The sequence below is a fragment of the Rhinopithecus roxellana genome, chromosome 6 (genome assembly GCF_007565055.1).
Source record: "Rhinopithecus roxellana isolate Shanxi Qingling chromosome 6, ASM756505v1, whole genome shotgun sequence".
NCBI classification, from domain to species: Eukaryota; Metazoa; Chordata; class Mammalia; order Primates; family Cercopithecidae; genus Rhinopithecus; species Rhinopithecus roxellana.
Window position 1 is genome coordinate 17,885,222 of NC_044554.1, and position 22,979 is coordinate 17,908,200.

The following is a 22,979-nucleotide window of genomic DNA, read 5'->3' on the forward strand; positions in this document are numbered from 1 at the left end:
TCTGCAAAACAACCAGGTAGCTTTCTAATACAGAGAAAAAAATTGGGGAAAATATCTGTAGAAGGATCATAGATATTTGTTCTCTCAAAAAGCAAGAGAGGACTGTTCTTATGCAATCTTTGAAATAATATGAACAAGAAGTTGTCAGGGGAAATATGTGTTTTGTGATGCTAGATCAAGAGTGGAAACACATCTGTTCCTATGAGTGAAGGAGCTTCTCCTTCAGTATTTACTGAAGGCATTGCATCTTTTAGTGGTAAATAACAGTATCTTGTTGACCATGCTTCCATTTTAGAGTATAATTATATTAGCAGACCTTCTGTGGGCTAAGGAATTTATCAGACATTTCATGCAGGGAAGAAACGTGGAGCCTCTAAGTGCTCCTGAATATTACATACAAATTTTATGCTGTTGTATCTGTAATATCCCATGTGTATGCTACATGTTCACCATGGAAATCAAGTTACTTATCACTTACTGGATAAAGTGGTATTCAGAGTAATATTTTACATTTGATAGAAAGTTTGTCATTACCTGACATAAAGATTAACAGTTACATGATAAAGTTGTATATGAACAATATACATATACACATAAACTTTAAGTTTAGGACCATGGTTCAGTAAAATTACTGTAGCATATGAAAATAAGCAAAGAAAAACAATTATCTTAGGTTAAGTGTTCCAAGATATTTGATTCTGTGCTGCATTATAGCAAAATATTGAAAATTGGTTCAGCAGGAGAGAGCCCTATAGCAAAGCTATCTGCTAATTTTTAATATATTCGGTAATCACTTAGGGGCCTTCAATTTTTTCTTTCACAAATTTATCATTTGTCCAAACATATATGAAATGTTTCAGAATGAATATCAATCTAGTAGGAAAGGGAGAAAGACATGACTGATTAATATGGCAAAGTAAGGAATTATATGAAAATTTTTTTATGTATACAATATTCACAAGCACTAATACTTTTTGAGCGCTGACCTTACATGAAGCATTGTACTCTGCTTTTTGCATGCATTATCTCTTTCATTTTTTCCTAGCAACTTGATATGGTAGGTGGCGTTTTACTCTTTTTATACCTTGAGTAACTTGCCCAAGTGGCAGCACTAGGATTCAAACCTGGGCAGTCTGGCAGTACAGGCCAGGCTTCTAGGCAATGGCACACTTCACCATCATCCACAAAATGTTCTAAAAAAATTTTGTTGTGGGAGATAGATGAGAGCAGCAGGTGGGAGTGTGGGTGTGCCTTGTGAATGGGATATGGGCAACCAGCACTCAGCATTCAGATAGAGTGTTCTGCCAGGAAAGAATAATAAAACTGGGAATTAAATATCCTATGGCTATCCCAATTACTCTGATTTGATCATTACACATTGTATACACGTACCCAAATAACATAAGTATCTCTTAAATACATACAACTATTACGAATCAATTTGAAAAATATATGGAGAAGCAGAGGGAAGTAAGATACTCTCTAAACTGTTGCCAAGTTAGAGTAAGGATATTCAGAAAGATAACTAAGAAATGCCAAGAAAGTAGCTGGGGTGCACCAAGGATTGATATCTTTGGAAAGAAAAGTCCAAACTTGTTGAATTAGGAAGCTACAAACATTTAAAAAGAAATACGAGTGCTCTGAGCAGATGAAAAAGTAGTAATTTTCTAAAAATAGAGAAATGATAAAATACTAAGAATTAGGTAAAGCTCTAGTTTGCCAAGTCATATGTCCCTTTTACAAGTCACATAATAGAAATGACTTGCAGCAATTTCAACAAATATATATTTGATGCCTATCATGGCTGATAGACAAAAGTGAAATAAAATGTATTTCATCATCCTGGAGGACACAAGTTATTAAGATACAGACAAATACAGCCACCTGTATAACAATTGAGACAGTTCTGAAAATGGTAAATATAAAATATATAACTTAATCCCTTTAAAAGGTAAGAGATGGTTTAAAGCAAAAGTAACAATATAGTGAATCAAAATACATGACCACAATGGCACAAGGGGTGGGGGATGGGAATAGTGGCATACTATTGTAAGATTCTTATACTCATTATATGAAGTGATGTATCATTTGATGGCTGACTGGGATAAGTTAAAGATGTATAATATAAAGCCTACAGCAACATCTACACACACCCATACACACACACTATTGAAAAACAGATCATCTGTTTAAAAGAGCAAAGTGCAACTATATGCTGCCTACAAAAAACATAATTTGGATACAATAATGCAAAAAAGTTAGAAGTAAAAGAATTGAAAAAGCTATGCTATGCAATGGTCAAATGAAATTTAGAATAACATCAGAAAAAGTAGGTTTTAGAGCAAAGAACATTAACAGTGATAAAGAAATTCATTTCAAAATAATAAAGGAGTCAATTCCTTAACTGGACAAAAAATCCTAAATGTTTATGTATTTAATTAGAGATTCAAAATACATGAAGCAAATACATGGAGCTATAAAGAAAAAAACTGATAATTCCACAATGATACTGAGATATTTCAACACTCCTCTTTTAATAATTGATAAAACAAGTTCACAGAAAACCAGTAAAGTTATAGACTTGAACCACACTATCTACCAAATTAACCTAATTGACATTTATAGAACACTTAACAATATACATTATTTTTCACTGCACATGAAAAATGTATAAAGATAGACCATATTCTCAGCAATAAAACAAGTTTCATTGCCTTTATACAAGACACATCATAAAATGATGTTTTCTGACCACAATAAAACTAAATGACATACCAATAACAGAAATAGATCTGGAAAAGCCTTAGATATTTGGAAACTAACACACTTTCAACTAGCTCATGTGTCAAGGAAGAAATAAAAAGGTAATTAGAAATCATTTTGAACTAACTAAAAACACAATATATCAAAATTAGTGGGATGTTACTAAAGCAGGAATTCAAGACAAATGTTTAACTCCAAATACTTATGTTAGAAACACAGAAAGGTCTCAAATCAATGACCTCGGCAACTGGCAAAAGGAGAGCATATTAAACTCGAATTAAGAAGAAAGAGAACAATAAAAATCATAGTAGAAATTTTTTAAACAAACAGAAAAAAATAAAATCAATAGCTGGCTAAGAGAAAAATCAATAAAATTGATAAACCTCCAAGCGAGACTGATCTCAGAAAGAAGAGGAAATATACCAATTATCAGTTGTTGCAACAAAAGATTAAGTTTGTTATAGGTTTGATGGATATTAAAAGGATATTAACGGTATATTATAAATAAATTTATGCCAATATATTTGACAACTTAGATGAAATGAACAACATTTTTGAAAGATACAACTAAAGCATGTTTAATATGTATAATGTCCAGGCTCTCTGTGGACAGTAGAGAGCCTGTATGCATACGTGTGTGTGTGTGTGTATGTCAGCGTGTGTCTACCTGATATTTTAGTTAAAAACTATCACTTACAGGAAACTCCAGAGCCAGATAGCTTCGCTGGTGAATTCCACCACATATTTAAGAAAGAAATAATGCTAATTCTGTACAAATTTTTTCGGAAAACTGAAAAAGAAGCAAAAACATCTAATTCCTTCTACAAGGCCAGTATTACCATGATATCACAAAACCAAACATTAAAAGAAAAGAAAAGAAAATTACAGGATAATATTCCTCATGAACATACATACAAAAAACTAATACAATTTTAGCAAATTGAATGTAACAATACGTAAAAAGGAGAATACACCATGAACACATAGAGCTTTTACAAGGTATGCAAAGTTGATTTAATATTCAAAAATCAATCAATATAATTCACCATATCAACAGACTAGAGAAGAAAACCCAGTTATTTTTATGGATGTAGACAGAAAATTTGACAAAATCAAACATCTACTCCTAATAAAAACTCTTAGTTAACTATGTTGCAGATGTGTGTGTGTGTGTGTGTGTGTGTATACATATACCATTTATCTGACTTTTTAAGTGTGTCCAAGTTGTTTATAGACACAAGCACAAATAAGCTAAAACTTTTTTTCCTTTCCCGAGACAGAGTCTTGCTCTGTTGCCCAGACTGGAGTGCAGTGGCATGATCTTGGCTCACTACAATCTCCACCTACCAGGCTCAAGCAATTCTTGTGCCTCGGCCACCCAAGTAGCTGACACCACAGGTGTGCACCACCATTCCTGGCTAATTTTTCTATTTTTATTAGAGATGGTGTTTGGCCATGCTGGCCAGGCTGGTCTCGAACTCCCGCCTTGGCCTCCCAAAGTGCTGGGATTACAGGCGTGAGCCACTGCACCTGGTCCAGCAAAACTATTTTTAAAATGTATGCAAAGATGAACACCAAACCAAGTAAAGTGGTTATTGCTGGAGGATGAAAGAGGAAATGAGGGTCAAGGAGGGAATTTGAAGAAGGGCATAATGGAGAAGATTCAATTGTATCTGCAGTATTTTATTAAAAGTGAAAAGATCTGGGCAAAGATAGAAAAATATTAAAACATTAAATCTTAGTGGAATACACTCAGTTGTATTATTTCTTCTCTGTTTCTGGAGTCTTTAATATGGTTGAATATTAGGCAATCATTAAAAGAACATTTATAATCATATAAGTGTGGAAATGTTTATGATGAGTAATGCTGCTTTAAAGCAAGAAAAAATTGTATTTAGGAAAATAGGAATTTTGTAAGTGCATATATGTATGTGTATAATATTCTACTATGTAAATTTAGCATGTTTTCTCTCCTACCAATGAAACATTAGTAACTTTTATATTGTTTTCAAATTTTCACTATTAAATACAATGCTACAGTGAATGTTCTTACATATTATTCCTTTGCACATATTTTTCTACAAAATATACTTAGGAATATAATCACTATGCTGTCAATATTTGGCCTTTATAAAGCTACAGGACAATATAATGGAAGATCCCATATCATGTCCAAAGAAAGATTGTTGAACTTAACTTTTTCTCTTTGCCTGCATCAAGCAGCCAACTGCTACTTGAATGAAAATTTGACAGTTTATGATGACAAATCTCAAACCATCCTTTAGCACTGACCAACAATCACACAGCATCACCTCACTTCATCTCTCTCTACATTCTTTTCAAAAGTATTGCTGTTCCTTCAAATCTCCCTTTTCTTAGAATCTTACGCTGTTGGTTACTCACTGTCTCCTTTGTATGTTCATCCCATTCTTATGATTAGACACAGCTGAGATACAGGCTATGTGAATATAAATTACTATAACCTCCTTGGTGGGTGGGTGACAGTAATTAAATATCAACACATAAAATGCATAAACATACATAAACATATTGACCAAACAATTCTATTTCTAGGAATTTATCATAAAAATATTCTGTCATGCTAAAACACCAAAAGCAATGGCAACGAAAGCCAAAATAGACGAATGGGATCTAATTAACTAAAGAGCTTCGGCACAGCAAAAGAAACTATCGGAGTGAATAGGCGACCTACAGAATGGGACAAAATTTTTGCAATCTAACCATCTGACAAAGGGCTAATATCCAGAATCTATAAATAACTTAAACAAATTTACAAGAAAAAAACAACCCCATCAAAAAGTGGGCAAAGGATATGAACAGACACTTCTCAAAAGAAGACTTTTATGCAGCCAAAAGATATGTGAAAAAATGCTCATCACCAATCATCAGAGAAATGGAAATCAAAACCACAATGAGATACCATCTCACACCAGTTAGAATGGCTATCATTAAAAAGTCAGGAAACAACAGATGCTGGAGAGGATGTCGAGTAACAGGAACTTTTTTACACTGTTGGTGGGAGTGTAAATTAGTTCAACCATCATGGAAGACAGTGTGGTGATTCCTCAAAGATCTAGAACTAGAAATACTATTTGATCCAGCCATCCCATTACTGGATATATACCCAAAGGATTATAAACCATGCTACTATAAACACACATGCACACGTATGTTAATTGTGGCACTATTCACAATAGCAAAGACTTGGAACCAACCCAAATGTCCATCAATAACAGACTGGATAAAGAAAATGTGGCACATATACAGCATGTGTGTATTCTATGCAGGCATAGAATATTCTATGCAGGCATAGAATATTCTATGCAGCATAGTATTCTATGCAGGCATAAAAAAGGATGAGTTCATGTCCTTTTCAGGGACATGGTTGAAGCTGGAAACCATCATTCTTAGCAAAACATCACAAGGACAGAAAACCAAACACCACATGGTCTCACTCATAAGTGGAAGTTGAACAATGAGAACACATGGACACAGGGAGGGGAACATCACACACCAGGGCCTGTTGCGGGGTGGGGGGCTGGTGGAGGGATAGCATTAGGAGAAATACCTAATGTAAATGATGAGTTGACGTGTGCAGCAAACCGACATGGCACATGTATACCTATGTAACAAACCTGCAAGTTGTGCACATGTACCCTAGAATTTAAAGTATAATAGTAAAAAAATTACATTACAAAATTTCCAAAAATAATGCAAGCTAAATGCAGAAAAACAGCACAATAAATAACAATTCAAAGTAAAAAAAAATTCTGTCATGGTTCCCAACATATACATGGAAGGATGTTCACTGGCTCATCCTTGTAACAGGGAAAAACTGAAAAATAAAACAATTTCTTCCCTACTACCTCCAATCAAAAATGCTCAGTACATTGCAGTAACAGGAAGAAGCCGCCATATATCCAGGCTTACACTGCTATGACTATTTTTGTTAGACTTGCTTCCAAAGATACAACAGCTGAAACCTGAAATATTGTTGATCCTTATGATTTTCTTTCACTATCTTATCCAACACTTTTTTCTTCACTTGTCTTTTATTTATTTTAGCATCATCTAGCATACGTGCTCTCAACTTTGGCTACACATTAGAAACATCTGGGAAGATTTTAAAATTAGCAGGTCCACCTCGGATGAATTAAATCAGAATTTGGGGGTTAGTACCCAAGAGGGGCTTTTTCAGAATGCTTGTCAAGTGATTTTAATATCTACCAGGGTGGAGGACCACTGGTCTTGGAATATAATCAACACTGTGTTTTACATTGCAAAGATAAATTCTTTAATCGGCTTCCAATTAATTCCTATCTATTCTGAAAGTTGAGAAGATGGTAAAATTTATTTTGGTTCCAGGAATCCTGCTGCTTGCCTCTTCCCATCTGCTCTATAGTTTTAAGTCTGTTGATGTCAATCTAAGATATTTTGCTATAGAAACTTGTTACATTGCAGGTCTACAACAATTTTCACCCTGAGTGACCAGTCTCATGGCTTCACGAGTTCAGTAAGCCCATACCCTTAGCCATTTCAACATTCTTCATAACACCCTGTGAGGTCAGCACCAATGTGGTGACTAATTTTCTTCAGCCGCAGCATTCTGACTGGTTGCCATTTTGTGATCTTGAGTGCCTTGTTAAACTGCATGTCTGTTGGGTAGTGGCACTTTTTTATTTCCCACAATGACTTGTTGAAAGAAGCAGTAATCTTCACTGTTTTATGCTGGCTTCTTTTTTGGGATGACTTTTTTTTTAACCACAAAAGTAATGACACTTTTTAAAAATTTACATTTTTATAAATTTTTAGAACAAGCTTGCCAGAACTTGAACATGAAAACGAGTATTTAGGCTGGGCGTGGTGGCTCACGCCTGTAATCTCAGCACTTTGGAAGGCCAAGGTGGGCGGATCACGGGGTCAGGAGAATGAGACCATCCTGGCTAACACGGTGAAACCCCATCTCTACTGGAAAAAAAAAAAAAATAGCCAGGCATGGTGGTGGGCGCCTTTAGTCCCAGCTACTCAAGAGACTGAGGCAGGAGAATGGCATGAACCCGGGAGGCGGAGCTTGCAGTGAGCCCAGATCCCACCATTGCACTCCAGCCTGGGCAACAGAGCAAGACTCCGTCTCAAAAAAAAAAAAAAAAAAAAAAAAGAGTATTTAGATGTTAGAGGCTATACACTAATTCTACCTTTTTTTTTTTTTTTTTTTTTTTTTTTTTTTTTTTAAGAATTGCTTTTGGATTCAGTGGCACCTTTTTGGAACATCTACTATCATGGGGAAATTTCAGCATCAGAGGCTGAGTTTGGCATGTGGAGATAGCAGCTAAAAGTTGTTCAGATCCAAATCTTGTGAATATTTTGAGTTGCAAATTTAAAAAGTTAATATCATTTGATTTAAGATAGAAGCGTGACTAAAAATAATAAAACTATTTTCTTTGTTGCTACATCTGGATTTAAGAGTAATTGATAACAAATTTCTTTTTCTTCACAGCAGCTGGTAGCTACTCAGCTGTCAAATTATCACTAGGTCTGTAAAGCCCCGTGTTTTGGCCTGGTCATCCCTGTTGTTATAGGCATCAAGTCATACAGATGGGAACATTGGTATGCAGCCAAGTGGTTAGCCTCTGGGTTAGATAAGTTATTTAACCTCCCTCGTACTAACAGTCCTCATTTGTAAAATGGGAATATTAATGCCAATCACATGCAAGTGCTGAGGGTTAAATAAAAAAAAAATATTAAATGTTTTACCCCCAGGCTTCTCGCATTCTGATGTGTGTAGGAATCTCCTTACAATCTTGTTAAAATGAAGTTTCTGATAAGCAGGCCTGGGTATGGCCTGAGATTGTGAGTTTCTAACAAGCTCCCAGGTGATACTGATGTTGCTGATCTACAGATCATAATTAGAGTAGTAAGGTGTTAGTCTAGCCTGGGGTAGGTAACTCAGTAACTCAAAAACGGTTTTCTTTTTTCTATACCTTCTTGGTGATTCAGGGGTTTGGAATTTGGTCAACAACCACAAGCACTGATACGACTACATGAGAGATCCTGGATACAGCCACAAAGAAAGTAACTCACGAGGCATACATTAGAAATAGGATTAGCCTGCATGTTTACAAACTTCATGTTTTCACTCAATAATAAAAATGCCCTTGGTTCCAATTGTCTGAACTTCCAATCCAGGGGAGGGATAGACAGGCATCCAGGGCTATAGACCGGGTTGGGTGGAGAAGTGGGAACCAAAGTCTTATGTGGGAGTGGCCTTCAAAAGCAAGGGTCCCACGTGTCATTTCCATGGGAGTAAGCAAAGGAAAAAGAGCTGGGTCCCAAAGAACTAAACCAGGAGAAACAGGCTTTCAAAAGTCAGGAGGTTTAACTTGGAAATAGGTGTTCAGTTGACTGCAAAAGAAGAGAGAGCCTTTAATGAAATGGTTACAGGGGCATGCATAGACGGAGAAGAAGTTGTTTTTGTTAGGAAATTTATTTTATGGGCAGTAATAATGAAAATATATCATTACCATTCCAAGTCAATAATGATATTCAGCAGTAGTCTTTGCCCTCCCTTCACTAAGTATTTCTGCTGGCTATTAATCATTTCAAACACAATAAGGTATAACCAATCCAGGTGTGTTGAAAGAAAATTAAATGCTACTCGGCTGTAAGTAGTATTCTGTTTGAGGTGACATGATGTCCAGCTAACAAGAACAACACACATGCAACAGTCACTTTATTTCTTTGTATTGAAACAGATAGTGTCACCTCACACTGTGAAACAGCTCCTCAAAAACTATCAAGAAACAGATGCTTTCTCAGTGTTGATTTGAGTTCTTGTGAGTAGATTTTTAGCAATCCTTGACATGGTAACTTCGTCATTTTTCATGAAGCTTGAAAAATACTCTGTCATCCTTGAATATTCTTAGTAGTGTCTCTCACGTCATGTTATTTCAAATCAATCATTACACATCCTGACAACAGCCCCTCCTTGAGACTGTGAAGTAGTTTTGATCCAGTAGCAGTATTTCTGCTATAATAGAGATTGATAATGCAGACCCTCCAGCCTCTTGGTGAACACTTTAAGTTGCTTTCTGATAATTCATGTAACACACAAAATATAAAAATAAACACAGATACACACACATGCCATATAAACTTTCTGCCTTTGCGCTTGGCTGACTTGGATAATAGAGATGAGGTAAGTTTTTTTTTTTTTTTGCATTAATTCCTTCAATGTCTACATTGTCCTGATTCATTGGATATTCACTCCGTTATTTCAGCTCACCCACTGAAGCACCCCATGTGCTTTGGTTTTAGCTCCCTTTCTTATTAAAATGCAGTCTGGGTTTACACATTGTTTTTACAGTTTACCTTTATGAAGTAGAGCACTCACAAATGTTATTAAAAACCCTCCTAGAAAATAACTTCCAATAATATGATTCTTTTGATAATCAGGTATCAAAGAGTTAGCATTCTATCCTAAAAACAGAACAGGTTATATATATTCTATATGTATAATTATTGAACTTAATTAGAATAAAATGATGATCTAAGGCAATGAGAGGTTTTGAAATACCCTGATAAGGTAATGCTATAATTGCTCAGTGTACTTTGAAGGTCAAATATATTTTGAGTATGAGGGTCCTTTTCAAAGTGGTAATTGACATATGGAACATATCCCCCTGCCTTCTCTGAGATGTAAAAGTAGAAAATACAACAAAGACCTCAGAAGCCAAAAGAGAAAAGAAAAAAAGCCTATGCCTTGACTAGACCAGACACACTAACCACTACTGAATAAGCATTCTGCAGTGTAAACACCATCTGAAACATCAGAACTATGTGCTGTATGCTGGTTGTCTATGTATATACTTCTCCATGTGAAGAAAATGTAGAGAAGCTATGTTTTATTTCAACAAACACAACTGTCAAATGAGTTCATGGGGCAGCCATTGTTCCAGGTAATGAGGAGATACCCACCCTCAAACAGGGGAAGAAATAGGCAAGCAAATAGACACTGAAGGTTAGCATTTAAGATTTTACATGTGTAAATTTCCCTGATAGATCTCTAGTCTCAAGTGATTTCTTCACTTGGATCTATTGCATCAACTAAACTAATCTACAAACAAGCAGACTTTTGCTTACACGGTGTTTGACTTCCAAGTAGTAAATGGTAAGACAATAATCTATCCAATACAATATCAAGGGTCACTACCTGACTTCAAACTATACTACAAGGCTACAGTAATGAAAAGAGCATGGTACTGGTACCAAAACAGATATATAGACCAGTGGAATAGAACAGAGCCTTCAGAAATAAAGCCACACATCTAAAACCACATGATCCTTGACAAACCTGACAAAAGCAATGGGGAAAAGATTTCTTATTTAATGAATGGTGCTGGGAAAACTGACTAGCCATATGTAGAAAACTGAAACTGGACTCCTTCCTTACACCTTATACAAAAATTAACTAAAGATCGATTAAAGACTTAAATGTAAGACCTAAAACCATAAGAAACATAGAAGAAAATCTAGGCAAACCCATTCAGTACTTAGGCATGGACAAAGACTTCATGGTAAAACACCGAAAGCAATGGCAACAAAAGCCAAAATTCACAAATGGGATCTAATTAAACTAAAGAGCTTCTGCACAGCAGAAGAAACTATCATCAGAGTGAACAGGCAACCTACAGAATGGGAGAAAATTTTTGCAATCTACCCGTCTGACAAATGGCTAATATTCAGAATCCACAAAGAACTTAAATAAATTTACAAGAAAAAACAACAACAACAAAGAACAGCCCATCAAAAAGCAGGCAAAGGATATGAACAGACACTTCTCAAAGGAAGACATTTATGTGGCCAACAAACATGAAAAAAGGCTCATCATCACTGGTCATTAGAGAAATGCAAATCAAAACCGCAATGAGATACCATCTCACACCAGTTAGAATGGCAAGCATTAAAAAGTCAAGAAACAACAGATGCTGGAGAGAATGTGGAGAAATAGGAACACTTTCACTCTGTTGGTGGGAGTGTAAATGAGTTCAACCATTATGGAAGATAGTGTGGTGATTCCTCAAGGATCTAGAACCAGAAGTACCATTTGACCCAGCAATCCCATTACTGGGTATAAACCCAAAGGATTATAAATCATGCTACTATAAAGACACATGCACACGTATGTTTACTGCAGCACTGTTCACAATAGCAAGCACTTGGAACCAACCCAAATGCCCATCAATGTAGACTGGATAAAGAAAATGTGGCACATATACACTATGGAATGCTATCCAGACATAGAAAAGGATGAGTTCATGTCATTTGCAGGGACATGGATGAAGCTGGAAACCATCATTCTCAGCAAACTCACACAGGAACAGAAAACCAAACACCACATGTTCTCACTCATAAGTAGGAGTTGAATACTGAGAACACATGGACACAGGGAGGAGAACATCACATACTGGGGCCTGTCAGCGGGTGGGGGGCTAGGGGAGGGATAGCATTAGGAGAAATACCTAATGTAGTTGATGGTTGCTGCAAACCACCATGACATGTGTACACCCATGTAATAAACCTGCATGTTCTGCACATGTATCTCAGAACTTAAAGTATGATTAAAAAATAATAATCAAGGATACAGAATGTTTACTCAGTTCAGTCTCTGAATCTTACCACATCACCTGTCCGTCCTCTTTAGACTCTTAGTACTCTGAGGTCAAAAGTTTCTTTTTATTTATCTTTGAATAAATGCAGGGAATGTGCAAGAGATAGTTATAAAATAAATGAGGAAGTATTCAATAATGAATATTGCTCCTTATAGTGATACCCTGAAAATTACAAGAAATTGTTCAGCTGGGAAGACAAATTAATAGTATTTTAGCAACAATGGTTAAAACTAGGATGTTTAATTATCTAGAATTATCCTAAATCCCTAGGATTAAGGTTAATAGCACTTACTTTGCATATCTTCATAGAGGTAAAGAGCATGAATTCTTGAGACAGCTGCCTGGGTACAAACCCTGACTCTATCACTTACTAGATGGACAAGCTTGGACAAATTTCTTACTCTGTGTTTCAGTTACTTTACCTATAAAACTTGGATAACAACATATTACCTTCCTCATAAGTGGAATTATGAGGATTAAATTGGTGACATTTATAAATTACTTAAAATGGTATGTGGCACATAGTAAGCATAATTTAAATTATGTTAAATAAATAGATATATCAGCACCTCCCAACCTGAGTCCTGAATAAACCTGGTCCCACAAGATACTCTATGTAATTACATATCAAATAGATTTGGGGAATGTTGCATTTTCTGGAGTCATAATATAAATTTATAAATATAAAGTTTTGAAAGATCATATAGCCAGAAATTCTCGTTTAAATGTAATTACACCAATGTTTCCCAAGTTGAGTTCTGTGCTTAAACACTTTTCCCCTACCTAACAGATCTTACTAGCCCATAGCTCTGTTTCTAGTTAATACAATTTTAATTGTGTACCTGTTACTACTTTGCTTTGTAAGTATTTGTGTGTAATTTTACATATATATATATAATGTATATATTTTGCATCACAACTGGAACAAGGTTACGAATTGAGATTTTAATATCATTTGTATTTATTGTTCTACTGCTCTCTTGTTCTCTGTCTTGTCAGAACTCCTATAATAAATACTGAGCATACTGATTTCAATGTATTAGAAAAATGTTATTTAAAACAACAAATTCAAGACCTGTGCCTTGAACAGGTCTGTTTTAACTGCTACAAAGCTTTTAGCCACACCCATAAAAATGCTGTTTCAGGATAAATGCTTGAGGTGACAGATACCTCATTTACCCTGATATGACTTTTATACATTGCATGCCTGTAACAAAATATCTTGTGTACACCATAAATATATATACCTACTTTGCATCCACAAAAATTAAAAATTTTAAAAAGAAAATTAAAAAATGCCATTCAGGCATAAAAAGGCTAAGAAACTGATAGTATTACTAAAATACAAGACAACAGAAAACCTATTGTCAAAACCTGGAAAAGTCTCCTTTCAGTTTCAAGGCCCTGAGGTGGACTTGATCACCTCCAGTATGATCTACCTCAGCATGGAAGGGAACCCCCTGGCTGAAAAGAAGTTGGTAGAAGCGTCATCTTTCTCTCCTTTCTTTCCTACCATGCAGTCTCAGCCTTGATTTATACAAAAACAAACAAGCAAACGAACAAAAACACAGAAAAAAAGCAGGTAACTTGCTCTTACAGCATGGAGAATACTTCTGAAACAGCCAGGAAATGTCTCTCATATCCTTCAGGGCAGCATCACCCAGAAGGGAATGAGCAGTAAGTTTGCCCCTTCCATGCACAGACTCCAATATGTATAGCAATTTAAACAATAATAAAAGGAGCATCACAAATCAAAGAAGATGTGTTTAAGAAAGAAAAGAGGTTTGAAAAAATTGATATTCCACTTGAGGGAAAAATAAAAGTGAGGATCCCCATTTTAAACCATACATCAGAACACATGACAAAACAGCCTAAGAGGCTGTCCATTATACTAGAGTGGTCAAAAACAAGGATTTAGGTACCTGACAGGCTTGGGATTGATTCCTGACTCCACCTCTTCCTAACTGTATTACTTTAGGCAAGATACATGAATTCTGGACCTCTGTGTCTTCTCAGGTACAATGAATAGAATGGTATTTTTCTCATTGGAATCAACCTAAGTGTTCATCAACAGATGAATGGATAAAGAAAATGTTGTGTATCCATACACAATGAAATATTATTCATCCTTTAAAAAGTAGATCCTTGCATTTGCAACAACATGGATGGGTGACATTATGCTAAGTGAAATAAGCCACACACAGAAAGAAAATCACTACATGATATCTAGAGTCTTAAAAAGTTTAACACACAGAAACAGAGAGTAGAACAGTGGTTCTATTCTACCAGGGGCACGGTACTGGGGGAAATGGGGAGATGCTGGTCAAAGAGTACAAAGTTGCAGTTACGTAAAATGAATAAATCTAGAGATCTAATGTACAGCATGAGAACTAATTTGCTAAGGGAGATTTCAGGTGCTCTCACCAGAGAAGAAGGTAACTAAGTGAGGAGATGAATATATTTGACTGTTATAATTTCACAATGTATATCAAAACATTATGCACCTAAATATATACAATTAAAAATAATCACATTTTACATCTTAAGTATATATAATTTTGTCAATTATACTTCAATGAAATCAAAAACTAAGTTTAAAATTTATGATATGTAAAAAACACTGTCAACAGGATGACACTGAGCCACACACTGAGAGAAAATATTGGCAAAAAGTGTATATGATAAATAACCGTTATTTAAAATATACAAAGAACTCTTAAAATTCAACAATAAGAAAACATAAAACCCAGTAAAAAAAAAATAGGCCAAACACCTTAACAGATATCTCTCCAAGAAGATATAGGAGATGGCAAATAAGAATATCAAATGATGATCCACATCATATGTCATCAGGGCAAAGCAAGTTAAAATAACAGTGAGACACTACTACACATCTATTAGAATGGCCAAAATCCAGAATACAGCCAACAAATGCTGCAAGGATGTGGAATAAAAGGAACCCATATTCACTGCTGGTGGGAATGAAAAATTGTACAGCCAGTTTGGAAGAGTTTGGCAGTTTCTAATAATACTAAACCTACTCTTAGCATGTGATCGAGCAATTATACTCCTTGGTATTTATCCAAAGGAGCTGAAAACATGTCCACACAAAAACCTGCACATGGATGTTTGTAGAAACTTTATTCACAATTGCCAAAACTTGGAAGCAACCAAGATGTCCTTCAATAGGTGGATGGATAAATTATGACACATCCAAAAAATGAAACATTTAGTGCTAAAAGGAGATGAGCTATCTGAAAAGATATGAAACAAATTTAAATGTATATTGCTAAGTGAAAGATGCCAATGTGAAAAGGCTACATACTGTATGATTCCAACTACATGGTAGTTTGGAAAAGGCGAAAGTTTGGAGACTTTAATATCAGTGGTTTCCAGGCATTGGGAAAAGGAAGGCATAAATAGGCAGAGCTACATGATTTTTAGAGCGGTGAAACTACACTGTATGATACTGTAATGGTGGATACACGGTTTTTATATATTTGTCCAAACTCATAGGATATACAGCACCAAGAAAGGACCCTATGTAAACTATGATCTCTGAGTGATAATGTATATGTTCAGCAATTACAACAAATGTACCACTCCAGTGGGTGATGTTAATCATGATGGAGGGCTATGCATATAGGAAGGTGGAGGGTATATAAGAAATCTCCATATCTTCTGTTCAATTTCACCGTGAACCTAAAACTACTCTAAAAATTAAGTCTATCAAAAAAAAAATTAAACAACCAATTGGAAAGTGCGCACTCCTTTTCTATTTTCTGAAGGAGATTGTGTAGAACTGATATTAATTCTTCTTTAAAAATTTCATAGATTTCTCCATGAAACTATCTTAATTCTTGGAGATAATCTTTTCAGGAGGTTTTTGTACTACAAATTCAATTACACAAAATAGAGAACAAAAATATGCCCAATAACTTTTTGACACAGGTGCAAACACAAAATGAAAGGAAGAGCTTTTTCAACAAATGGTGCTTGAGCAACTGAATATCCATAGGCAAATATATATATATATATACCTTGTAAAGAACTTTGGCCTTAACCTCACACATTGTACAAAAATTAACTCAAATAGATTATGGACTTAAATGTAAAATGTAAAACTATAAACCTCTTAGAAGAAAATCTTTGGGATCTAGGGCTAGGCAGAATTCTTAGACTTGACACCAAAAGCACAATCCACAGAAGGGAAATTTGATAAACTGGGCTTCATATAATTAAGACCATTTGCTGTGTGAAATACTCTGTTAGGAGCACAAAAAGACAAAGTACAGCCTGGGAAAAATATTTGCATATCACCACATATCTGACAAAGGACTGGTATCTAGAAAAATAAAGAACTCAAAACTCAACAGGAAAATATCCAAATAACCCCACGGTCAAACGGGCAAATGACAGCAAGATAAATTTTATCAAAGTGGATATACAGATGGCAAATAAGCACATACAATAATGTTCAACATCATTAGCCATTATAGCAATACAAATTAATACCACAATGAGGTATTACTATACACCTATCACCACGGCTAAAATAAAAAATAGTGACAATGCAAAATTGTGGAGAACCTGGATCACTCATAGATTAGTGGTGGGATGGATAATGGTACAGTCACTATGGAAAACAAATTGATTGTTCTCTAAACAAACAAACAAACAAACAAACTTAAACATATAACTACCACACAAGCCAGTAATTGCACTGTTGGGCATTTATCCCAGGGAAATGACAAGTTATGTTCACACAAAAACCTGCACATGAATGTTATAGCAACTTTATTTGTAATAACCCCAAACTAACAACCTAGATGTCTGTCCTTCAAGAGGGAATGATTAAACGAACTATGGTACAACCATACCATGAAATCCTAATTAGCAATAAAAAGAACAAGCTATTAAAACATGTAAGAATCTAGATGAATCACTGGAGAATTACGCCAAATGAAAAAACTGAACCCCAAAAGCTTACCTACTGTATGATTTCATTTATATGACATTCCTGACATGACAAGATTATAGAAATGGAGAACAGATTACTTGTTGCCAAGGGTAAAGGAGGGGATGCAGGTGGTAGGGAAATAAGGTGGCTATGAAAGGGCAACATGGGGATTTTTGTGATGAAAAACATGTTCTGTATCTCGACTCTGCCGAGGTCAATATCTTGGTTGTGATATTGTACTATTGCTTTTTAAGATGTTATCTTTGTGAGCAACTGGGTAAAGAATAAGTAGGATCCCTCTGTATGATGTCATACAACTGCCTGAGAATCTCCAATTATCTCAAAATAAAAAATTCAATTTTAAAAAAGTTAACTGAATGGCTCATTTAACAATGACCCTATTCTTTTCATTTGTGGCAAGTATACCTCTTTAATATGCCAATGTTAACTCAAGACAACATTATCTTAGGAAATTAGCATTAGCCCTAAACTTACTTGAACTATTTTATAGTGCTTCTCATGAAAATATCAACTCGATTCACAGAAGTCCTTAAGAGGAAAATGCCTAGTATCAGAGGAAATGAAGTGCTTAAAGCTCAATTAAATTAAATATTAAATAATGCTCACAGAAGATTATGGATTCAAAAGAAGGCAACTATTTCAAACAGAAAAAAGAAACATTTAAGAAGTAATGAAATAACATGCTATAAATGATATGACATATTGGTGGCATTTTTAAAACCTGCTTAAGTAAAATGGGTATATTCCGTTTCTGAATGCTTTAGGAAGTTGAATATCTTTTTAGTTAGAACATTTCTCCATGTTAACCTTGCTTAAAATATGTTAACATGCCCTAATTTCCACCTCCCCACTGTAATTGTCTCTCTCCTTATAAAAACATATGCAGACATATTTTAAAATATATTCACTATTTACATTTTCCAATTATCTGCTCATTCTTTTCAACCTGATGATTCCTGTCTTCATAATTCAGTGCTTATTGAAACAGCACTCATAAGGTATCAGTGACTTGCAAATCTTAACAGCCAAGGGTTCTGAGAATCTCGTTTCTTGAGACTTTTTTTCTTTGGCCTCTCTGACAGTGTCCACTCCTGTCGTTCTATTACAGTTTCTACTTCTTTGTATCAGTAACTAGACTTTCTGCCTTCTCCCCTCAATAGCAACAACAATGACATTTGTGAAACAATATTTTTGCATGCCTTATTTCATTGGTATTTAAGAAGCTTATCATCATGTTTTTTATGAGTGGACAATGAGATACAGATAAGTAATCTGACCCAGATTACACTCAAAGTTATGTAAATCCTAGTCCTCACTTCTTTTCTTGCTATTCTTATTTTTCACTAATCTCATCTACTTTTATCAGTTTGGGTGTCACCTTTATGGAGATATCTTTAAACCATATTGATGATACACAGATAGTTCCCAAGTTCTGCATTTTTAACTGCCTGTTAGACAGCTTGGCACAAATGACCCAGATACAAAACTCATCAGGTCCCTAACTCAGCATTGCCCATAGAATTCAGCAGCTCTTAATGTTGCCATTTTTAATGCCCTGACCATTTCTCTAGTCATCCAGATATGAAGCTTGAATGTTCACCATTTCCTCCTTCACATCAAGTCCACTGTCAAATCTTACAGATTCCATGTCTTACAATATGATTCTTTCTACCCACTCTCTCCTCTCTAGGGCTCTGTCATCCCTCACTCAACTAGACCACTGTGTAGCTGCTTAGCTGGTCTACTGGCCTCAGAACTCTTCTTAGTTACAGTCTATTCTTAATGACTGTCTGGTTAATATTCCTCATCTGTAGCCTTCTGCTTAAAAGTAATACCTCCAACTGTTTGATCTCCTGCTGTCAGCTGCTTCTGCCAACTCATAATGTGCTTGATGTCAAAACTCAAAAGAAGACTCAAAGTGAGTCAAAAATATTTTTTTAGAGTATTTTTACATGCAATTATTTCAAGGGAGCCTATACTTCAGTAGAACTAGTCTTCCAGTATAAAGGACACAGCAGGTATTTAAAGACAAGAAACAACAACACAAGGCTACCAGCTTAGAGGAGGCTGTGTGGGGGTGGGAAAATCCACATGAATAATCTGTTTGCAAGGGTCATCACAAATCTGCAGACATAAACATGACAAAAATGTCTGAGACGTAGAGTTTTCTTTAAAAACTTACCAACTTAAAGGGCCAAAAGCTTTATTTATTTGGGGGACTAGAACTAGACAAAGTAGTCTTCCTTTTTGTTTATTTTAGGGTGTAAAATACTTTATTTGTAAATGACATTCATGGTGTGCATAGACACATGGTGATAGGGTGAGATATCGGCTTTGTTTTCTCATCTACTATATGGAGCCCTTCTACCTTTCCATTATCTTTTTCCTTTAAACTAGTAACTAGTTGGCTTAGTGCATTCCAAAGAATCTTTTGGTATTTTCTTATTTCTATGTTGCTTTTGCAACAATCAATTGAAACACTAGCACTTCCTTAAAGTCTATATAAATTCTATCTTAGCAACACTTTGCTGATACTACTTTTCTAAAACTATTATCATTTTTCTTTAATAACACCTATGAATCTTATTTTTATTCTTACTGAATATTTTGCTTTGCCAAAAAGTGTGTATTATCATCTAATTGACAAATTTATTTCCATTTATTTTATAATGGAATTCAATTCAATAGTGTGTCTACACCATCACTGCACTTCTCTAAAATATATAGGCAAAGACAAAAAAGAAATGGGGAAAAATTAAGATTTCATAAAATAAAATTAAATGTTAGTTCTGTATATGACTGGTGAGGGTAACTACTGGTAAAGGGAGAAAATTAGAATGGTTGTGTGTATACACATGTGAAATGCATTTGTATCTGCCTTCAAGAATCTTACAATAACTATAAGTGCTCAATAAAGGTTTCATAATAATAAATGCTGACATTTACTGAGTACCTACTATGTACCAGTCATGCCTTAAATAATTTAATTCTCAAAATCACTTACAGAATAGTAATCTAGACACAGAGTGGTAAATGAGCAAGGTTACACAGATAATATATAGTAGATACAAAGTTAGAAACTCTGGCCATCTGGTTCTAGAACTCTAACCATTAAGCAATACTGCAAGTTTGAATGGAACTAAATTAGCACATTTTGAACACACAAGCGTGTAAGCATTTAGTCTCTTCCCATTTTCTTCTATTTGGTTACCATGGTTACCTCTTCTATCTTCAGTTAAAGCCAAGATTTTGTATGTACCAACTCTCTCTCTCTCTCTCTTTTTTTTTTTTTTTTTTTGAGACAGAGTCTTACTCGGTCGCCCAAGCTAGAGTGCAGTGGCCTGATCTCTGCTCACTGCAATCTCTGCCTGCTGGGTTCAAGCGATTCTCCTGCCTCAGCCTCCCTAGTAGCTGGAATTACAGGCACACACTACCACACACAGATAATTTTTGTGTTTTTAGTACAGATGGGGTTTCATCATGTTGGCCAGGATGGTCTCAATCTCCTGACCTCATGATCTGCCTGCCTCTGCCTCCCAAAGTGCTGGGATTACAGGCGTGAGCCACTGCGCACGGCCATTTGTACCAATGTCTTTCTGGCTTTGAACTCTGCCAGTGTTTTGCTGAATAGTTAGAAATATGCTTGTAAGACATAAGTGAGATGACCATAAACTATTTCCTAATAAAAACTGATACTTTATTGAGGTTTCTTTGTTAAATACGTAGCTAGGAGACCTTAGCACAATTACCATGTCAGTGGGTAAAGTTCACTGATTCTAATGGTAAATTAAATATAGAAAGAAATAGCCTTAATGCATAACATGGTGTTTCTAAGAGTTATATAAATGTGAATTAACCATATACTTGATTTAAATCTTCTAGGTGTCATGACTAATTTCCCTTTTAATGATTATTACACTGCAAAATTTATTCTGATATTCCTAATGTTTCCTTCAAAATAACTACAAAAGTTTACATACCAAAGTTACTATAGCAGCACATATAATACATTGCAACTTTTTTTTTGACATTTTCATTGAATTGATACTGCAGTAATCACTGGGTGGTATCATGGGTGAGCAGTGCATTTCAGGAATTATATTTCATAGTTTTTCAGTTTGTAGCACCGGGAGAACAAAATATGCAAAGGCTACCAGAGTGTGTCTATTTAGTCATGGAGTCTATTAGTCTACTATCTCTCATTCCAAGCCGTGAATAATATTATTGAGAAGTGACACTTACATGTTCATTATATATGTGTGGACCGATGTTGATATATACACACAACCATTCTGCTTTTCTCCTTTCACCAGTAGTTATCCTCACCAGTTATATACAGCACTAACATTTATTTAGTTTAGTTAATTAACAATTATTTAACATAATTTTATTTTATGAAACCTTAATTTTTCCCTATTTCTTTTTTGTCTTTGGCTATATATTTTAGAGAAGTGCAGTGATGGTGTAGACACACTATCGAATTGAATTCCATTATAAAATAAATGGAAATAAATAGAGGGTAGGCAGTGCCAAGGATGGAGAAATAATGAAAACTGTTAATATACATCGTCCTTTGCCTGATTGCACGTTGTACATTGATGAGCTGGTTAGAGAAGGGAGCCAGAAGTGGTTCAAGTCTTTAATTTCCTTCATAATCTTTCTGGATATATATTAGTAGGTTGATTTGGAGTTTATTAATGGGAAACTATGCTGTTTAGCTTGTATGGAGAACATAGTGATTCTTAAAAACAAGAGTGAAATCTGCTTGAGAGTTGGAGTAGCCTTAGAACAGTCATATCAGCAAATTAATAGAGGAGAAAAAATAAACCGTGTATCTGGGATCAAATGCCAAAATAATACATGGAAAGAATCACACTTTATCATGTTAACTCATGTCTTCCTGTATTCATTCATTAAAATAATCTTTGTTGAGCAAGTGTTATATGCCAGGCACTTCTCTAAATGCTAGAGATATGATAATGAATCAGAGAGATATAGTCTATATCTGCATGGAGCTTACAGTTTAGTGAGAAATACTGACAATTAACCAGGTAGTTGTATTAGGGTGATGTCAAGCTTAGTGGGACAAGGAAACAAGGACAACCAACACTGTTCAGGCAGTTAGAGAAAGTATGAGGCCAGTTACCAAGTGAAAACTGAAAGGTAGTTAATGGAACAGAGTGAGTTGAAGAACCGAAATACTGACTATGTAACTTTTGCTGTCCATCATAAGTCTGGAAATAATAGTACACCTGTTAGGAACTTTTTATTTTTCCATTATGTTCTGGTGGAGAGAGCTAGAGGACTTTAAAACTACTGAGATCTGCCGGGTGCGGTGGCTCACTCCTGTAATCCCAGCACTTTGGGAGGCCGAGACGGGCGGATCACGAGGTCAGGAGATTGAGACCATCCTGGCTAACACAGTCAAACCCCGTCTCTACTAAAAAATACCACACACACACACACACACACACACACACACACACACAAATTGGCCGGGCGAGGTGGCGGGCATCTGTAGCCCCATCTACTCGGGAGGCTGAGGC

The 22,979-nt window shown here is 35.4% G+C and overlaps 1 protein-coding gene across 2 annotated transcripts in view; it reads right to left on the reverse strand.

Moving 5' to 3' along the window:
• Window positions 1-22,979, reverse strand: part of MAGI2 (membrane associated guanylate kinase, WW and PDZ domain containing 2) — a 1,518,597-nt gene that overhangs the window by 657,666 nt on the left and 837,952 nt on the right. The window lies entirely within an intron of this gene.